Consider the following 7,400-nt stretch of genomic DNA (forward strand, 5'->3'; position numbering starts at 1 on the left):
AACTGGAATTTATAAAGGATTTTCTTACTCTCAGTAAGAAAAAGATAACTTCATATAAACTCAAAAACAAAGTGTTAAAAATGAGCAAAGGTTACGAATAGTCAATTTAAAGAAGAGAACTCTAGATGATCAGTAATCCCCAAATTAGCAGTAATCATGGAAATGCATATTAAAGCTAGAATTAATTGTGATGTCACACCCATCAGATTGGGGGGGAGAGGAAGTGAGAACATCAAGTGTTGATAAGAATGTGGAACAAGAAATCCTGCCTGTTGGAAGATAAATCACTATGGACCTTTGATTGCACTCACATGTTGAAGATGTGTACAACCTATGACTGAACAATTTCATTCCTAGGTGGTGTAGGAGGAGAAATGTTTAAGAATGTTTATAGCAACATTGGTTATGATTATGGAAAACTGGAACCAATCCAAATGTCTACCAGCAAGAGAATGGCTAAAAGTTGAAAACTCATAATGCAATGTTTTATTGTGATAAAATAGACATAAGATTTACTATTTTAACTATTTGAAATGTATATTTCAGTGTATTAAGTACATTCACATTGGTTAAGTACATTCACAGACATATTTTATTTTATTTTATTTTTATTTATTTATTTTTATTTTATTTTATTTTATTTATTTATTTTTATTTATTTATCACAGACATTTATTTTATTTTTTATCATCTTTTAATTGAAGTGTAATTGGCATACAATATCATATTGGCTTCAGGTGTACAACATAGTGATTCCACATCTATATACAATTACAAAATACTCACCACACTGAGTGTAGTTACTATCTGTTACCATACAAAGTCATTACAATATTATTGCATATATTCCCTGTGCTAAGTATGCTCATGCTGTTCCACAGCCATGACCACCATCCTTCTCCAGAACTTTGTCATCACACTGTCCTGAAACCCTGTACCCATTAAATAGTAGCTCTCTGTTACCTCATCCCCCAGTCCCTTGTAACCACTGGTCTACCTTCTTTCTCTATGAATTTGACCATTCCAGGTACCTCACGTAAGTGGAGTTGTACGGTATTTAGTTTTGTGTATGTGGTTATTTCATGTAGCATAATGTTTTCAAAGCTCATCCATGTTGTAGCCATGTGTCAGAATTTCCCTCCTGTTTGAAGACTGAATAATACTCTGTTGTACGCCTACGCACTCACTATTGATGGGTATTTGGCTATCGTGAATGATGCTGTTATGAGCGTTATTGTACAAATGCCTGTTCGGGTCCCTGCTTTCAATTATTTTGCTAGATATTTCAAAGTGAAATTGCACCATAGGGCAGTTCTATTTTTATTTTTTCAAGAACCACAATGCTGTTTTGCACAGTGGCCACACTATTTTATATTCCTCTCATAATAATGCAATTCTACATACTAAATGAAGTTGAATTATGAGAATTAACTATATAGCATGAAATCTCTAAACACATCATTCCCTCTCTTAGAACAATCTCCCTTCCCACTCAGTGCTCCATCTGGATAAATCCCAACTCCTCTTCTAATTTTGGCATAAGCTGTATCCTAGAAAGTCTTTGCAGCACACTTCCACCCCCTCTTCCCAGGCCCCTGCTGGGTCCCCCTCCTCTGCTTCTCCCTCTCATTGTAATTTTGTATTGTAACTGCCCATTGGTATGTCTCTTACCACTAGACTGAAGCTTCTTTTTTTTTTCCAACGTTTATTTATTTTCGGGACAGAGAGAGACAGAGCATGAACGGGGGAGGGGCAGAGAGAGAGGGAGACACAGAATCGGAAACAGGCTCCAGGCTCTGAGCCATCAGCCCAGAGCCTGACGCGGGGCTCGAACTCACGGACCGCGAGATCGTGACCTGGCTGTAGCCGGACGCTTAACCGACTGCGCCACCCAGGCGCCCCTAGACTGAAGCTTCTTGAAGGCATACCTGTGTCTGTCTGGGTCATTGTTAAATCCGCAGTGTTGGCTTAGAATAGGTGTTTAAATAATACTGTCAAATCAGTTAATGAGTTTTAAGGATATGACAAAGTGACAGAAAGCATTTATAGCCCTGAGAACACTTGAGTCTTTCCGTGTCCCCCCACAGCAACTATTCAGAGGCTGTTAGAAAGGGAAATGGTATTCCCTCTTTCATAGCGTCTAGAATCTCAGAGCCGGAAGGAACTTCTGCAGCTCATTGTATCCGACCTCCCACCAAGTACAGTCTCCACCAGGGCCGCCCTGAGGGCTAGTTGTTCAGCCTTGGTCTGAGAGTTTCCAAATATTATCACTACGGGGTACACTTTCAGTTGCATCTTACAGAGACCCTAAGAGTGACAAACAAATGGAGGTTTATTGTCCTCAAATACCAAGAAGTCCCAAGGTAGCCAACTGCTGACACCGGTTCCGTTGTTGGTGATATTTTTGGGGCCCAGGCTTTTTCCATCCCCAACGTGTTGACTTTTCGTCCTTGTACAATTGTTGTCTCATGATTATGGAGTGGCTGTCAGGGCTCTTGGCATCACATGCTGTCGAGGACAGGAAGTAGGGAAAAGGGGAGTGCCAGCAAGTTCTCTTCTTCTGCCTGTCCCTTTTATTTATTTGTTTGTTTGTTTTTAAATGTTTATTTATTTATTTTTGTGTGTGTGAGAGAGAGAATGCACGAGAGTGGGGGAGGGGCAGAGAGCGAGGAAGACTGAGAATTCAAAGCAGGCTCCACACTGTCGGTGCAGAGCCTGACGCGGGGCTCAAACTCATAAAACCATGAGATCATGACCTGAGCCAAAGTCAGACACTTAACTCATGAGCCACCCCAGGTGTCCCCTGCCTGTCCCTTTTAAAAGAAAGCTAAACTCCGGAAGTTCTCCAGCATATTTCCATCTGTGGTTTACTGGCCAGAACTCTATCACTGATCACCAAGTGCAGGGAGGTTTGGAAAGTAAGATTTAATCTTTCTTGTCTCCATAGTGGAAGGTGACAGGGTGCAGTCAGGCATAGTTCCTGAGTCTGTCTCAGGCACTTACGGGCTCTTAAAGCAGATCCTGTGCCACTTGCATGCAGGGATGCAACAGAAACCCGGTTGGGCCAAGGGTAGAATTGGCCCCAGACTGCAGTTGGGCATTTCTGGAGTGGCCAATAGAGTCGCCTTACTTTTCACATTTTTTGGTAGTAGATAGTCCCCGCGAATCTCTCTCCCTCAGCCTTCTCCTGGTCTGTCAGCCTTCCAGCAGCTCTGTGATGTAGATGACTTATACCAGCCCTAAGCAGAGCTGCCCAGCTGATTTTCCTGGCTGAAGGGAACTCCCCAGGGGTGTCTCTGAATACCTCCACTATATTTTGGTTGAAAGAACACTGGACTAGTAGCCAGGAGATCAAGGTTCTCACTTCAGCTCTATGATAACTAAACTGTGTGAACTTGTGGTGCTTCTTGCCTTCTCTGGGCCTCAGTATTCTTATCTATAAAATGGGGGAGGGGATGCGGGGAGGAGTGATTCAGATTAGAAGATTGCCAAAGTCCCTACAACAATATCATTCTGGTTTGTCTGATTCTGCTTCTTCCGCTGGTCTGGAATCTCCAGCAGATGGAAAAATAATTTTTTTCTTTTTGCTTGCATTACCTCTGTTTGTACAAGCTATTCCAAGCAGCTGGGACACCTGTGCCACTGTCTTGGTGCCACCCACCCCCCTTCCCCGCCTTTTGCCCGTGGCTGCCCAGATGTGAGCTTGCACCTGCCTAGGGGCACAGATACCAAATGAGCTTACTGGGATGGGTGAGTATTAAAAGCCCCGGCCTTGGTCCTTGAAACACTCTTGTCTCTGCTCAATGCCTGCAACCATGTGTCTGGTTCTCCTCCTCCTGCTGTGGCTGAGCTGTGCAACCCCAAACCAGGAGACAGGTGAGGAGCCCAGCTGGCAGCTGAAAGGAACCTGGCTTCTAGTCTCTTTCATTCATTCATTCAATCATTTTTTTTAATTTTTTATTTATTTTTATTTTTTTAATTTTTTTTTCAACGTTTATTTATTTTTGGGACAGAGAGAGACAGAGCATGAACGGGGGAGGGGCAGAGAGAGAGGGAGACACAGAATCGGAAACAGGCTCCAGGCTCTGAGCCATCAGCCCAGAGCCTGACGCGGGGCTCGAACTCCGGGACCGCGAGATCGTGACCTGGCTGAAGTCGGACGTTTAACCGACTGCGCCACCCAGGCGCCCCTCATTCAATCATTTTTGTTCCTGGCATGATTTACCTCCCAAGGGCTAATGCTAATTTATTAATTAATTAAAGAGTTCATTTACTCACCACCTACTTGTGCTTAATGTGGCTCCTCTGTGTACAGATCATCTTCATATTTCTGAGATGTGGATTAGCTGGGAGGGTCTGCTTTGGTTGGGGATTCCCGAGGAGTGTCCAAAGGAGATTCCAGTGAGTAGAGGTAGCATGGGGCTCTGGAATGTGCACTGTGGGGGAGGCAGAAGGGAAGGTGGTGTGACAAAGCCTAGATCCAGATTAATAGGCAGGCTCAAGGGGCAACTGCCAGGCACCAACTGATGTGGTTTGCTAAAATACCCCTGGAAACGCAGTGGGATGATAAAGCTGTGTTTACTAGAATGCCTTTTGGGAGGAAACTAAATGTCATTGTTAGGAATACTTTTTGTGGGAATGGGAGCCTCCCATTCCCCTACCCCTACGCCTACCCCTACCCCTACCGCTAACCCCTAACCCCTACCCCTAACCCTACCCCTACCCCTACCCCTACCCTAACCCCTAACCCTAACCCTAACCCTGCGTGCTTAAGTAACAACATTTATGCTATTAAATTGTTTCGTGTAGAGGACTTCTGGGGAAGGGCAAGACTTCAGTTTTGCTGAGGGGAATTTGCAGGTTTGGGGCTGGAGCAGGATCAGTGGGAACTGCAGAGGGAGGAGGAGGCTGCCCAGGGTCCCCTTTCCACACCCTTCCTCAGCACGCTCGCCCTCTTCTCTATAAAATTGTCAAATATGTTTCAGGAGTATTGCTCTGGAGGGGCGCAAACTATCAGCAGGTTCTATTATTAGGTTCTTCACCCACTCCTTTCTGGGCTCCAGAACTTGTCACTTTTACTAGCCTCTCGGTCTGAGGCCAACAGGATGGTCACTTGAGCTATTGCCTGCTCACTAGGAAGCCATTTCCTAGCGGTTCACTGCTGCTCTATCATATCCCATGGCTGTCGCCTCTTACCTGCACTGATCATACAGCATCGTGACGTTCTGGTTACTTGTAGTTTGATGACACTGTTCACTAGACTGAGCTCCTGGAAAGTGTTTTTTTTGTAGGGTCTGGTGGCGCAGGGCACTAGAATATATGTCCCTGATCCACCATGGTACCTGGCTCAGAGAGCCACTCAATAGAATAAAATGAGGGACACTTGGGTGGCTTAGTCTATTAGGCATCTGGCTTTTGGTTTCGGCTCAGGTCATGAACTCATGGTTCATGAGTTCGAGCTCCACACTGGGCTCTACACTGACTGTGGGGAGCATGCTTGGGATTTTCTCTCTCCTCTCTCTCTGCCCCTCCCCAGCTCGTTCTGTCTGTCTGTCTCTCTCTCTCAAAATAAATAAACTTAAAAAATAGAATAAAATGAATGAATGAATGAATGAATGAGTGAGTGAATGGGTGCTTGGTCTCTTATGCTGTCATTTTTGTGATAGAACCAGTCAGGACTGTTGGAAGCTATAACTGTCTCCTGACCTTGGATACTGTGGGAACTCCAGTGTGAGCCCAAATTCAATTCAGATATATATTTTTTAACTTTTTAAAGTGTTTATTTATTTTTGAGAGAGAGAGAGAGAGAGAGAGCGAGTAGGGCAGGGGCAGAGAGAGAGAGGGAGACACAGAATCTGAAGCAGGCTCCAGGCTCTGAGCTGTCAGCACAGAGCCCAACGTGGGGCTTGAACTCACAGACTGCAAGATCATGACCTAAGCTGAAGTAGGACGCTTAACTGACTAAGCCACCCAGGCAACCCTCAATTCAGATATTTTGAATTAAATTGAATAAAAATTATTTGACAGCAGAACTACAGTGATGCATTTCTTACCTTGGGTGAGCTGGTAGGGAAGACAGATATACCTCCAGAAAGAAGGCTGTAATAACAGACAGGGATTAATGCTATGTTAGAAGCTAAAATCACTAGGTTTTAAGAGTAAAAGGAAAGAGTTAATCCCAATAAATGTAGTTAATCCCTTCTATCCCAGGTGGGCTCGGGGGCAGGGCGGGGGCTAGGGGGTAGGAGATGTGTTGGAAGGCCTTTCAGAATAGATCAAATTTATTAAAATTTTTTTTTTCTTGTGGAAGTTTTCTAATTTTTTTAAATGTTTATTTTTGAGAGAGAGACAGAGTGCAAGCAGGGGAGGGGCAGAGAGAGAGGGAGACACAGAATCTAAAGCAGGCTCCAGGCTCTGAGCGGTCAGTGCAGAGCCCAACACAGGGCTCAAACTCATGAACCCAGAAATCGTGACCTGGGCTGAAGTCAGCCCCTTAACCCACTGAGCCACCCAGGTGCCCCCTTATGGAAATTTTCAAACACACACAAAAAGAGAGAGAATAATATAATGAACCTACTGTTCTTATTGGCTAATTTAAAAATTATCAACATTTTGCCCAAATTCTCATCCACCATATTAAAAAATATAACCACAATACCTTATGAAAGATGAAATAATTAAAATAATTACTACCATTAAAAATTTTTTTTAATGTTTATTTTTGAGAGAGAGAGAGAAACAGAGTGTGAGCAGGGGAGGGGCAGAGAGAGAGGGAGACACAGAATCCGAAGCAGGCTCCAGGCTCTGAACTGTCAGCTCGGAGCCCAACGCAGGGCTCAAACCCACAGACCGCAAGATCATGACCTGAGCTGAAGTCAGATGCTTAACCGACTGAGCCACCCAGGCGCCCCTACTTACTACCATTTAATACCTATTCATATTTCTCCAACTTTCAAAAAGACTTTTTTGCAACTGGCTTATTTAACCAGGACCCAAACAAGGCCCACACATTACATTTACTGGTATATTTCTTTTTATTTATTTATTTATTTATTTATTTTACTGGTATATTTCTTAAGCCTCTTCAAATCTATCAGTCCTCTTTTCCTTTTTTTCATGCTGTTTTTAGTTGACGGAACCAGGTCATTTTGTCCTGTAAAAAGTCCTACATTCTGGATTTATCTGATTGAATCTATGTGGCTGTCTCTCTGTCCTCTGCATTTCCTGAAACCTGGTAATTAAGGTTCATTTACTTTGGCAAGAATATACCATAGGTGGGGCTGTGTACTTGCTATTGCGTCTCGAAGGAGACACACAAAGTCCAGTGGTCCCACTTTACTGTGTTAAATAAACTTGATCAAACAAATGCAATCTGCGGTAGGTCCATTATAAATTTTTTT

The sequence above is a fragment of the Prionailurus bengalensis genome, chromosome C2 (genome assembly GCF_016509475.1).
Source record: "Prionailurus bengalensis isolate Pbe53 chromosome C2, Fcat_Pben_1.1_paternal_pri, whole genome shotgun sequence".
Classification (NCBI taxonomy): Eukaryota; Metazoa; Chordata; class Mammalia; order Carnivora; family Felidae; genus Prionailurus; species Prionailurus bengalensis.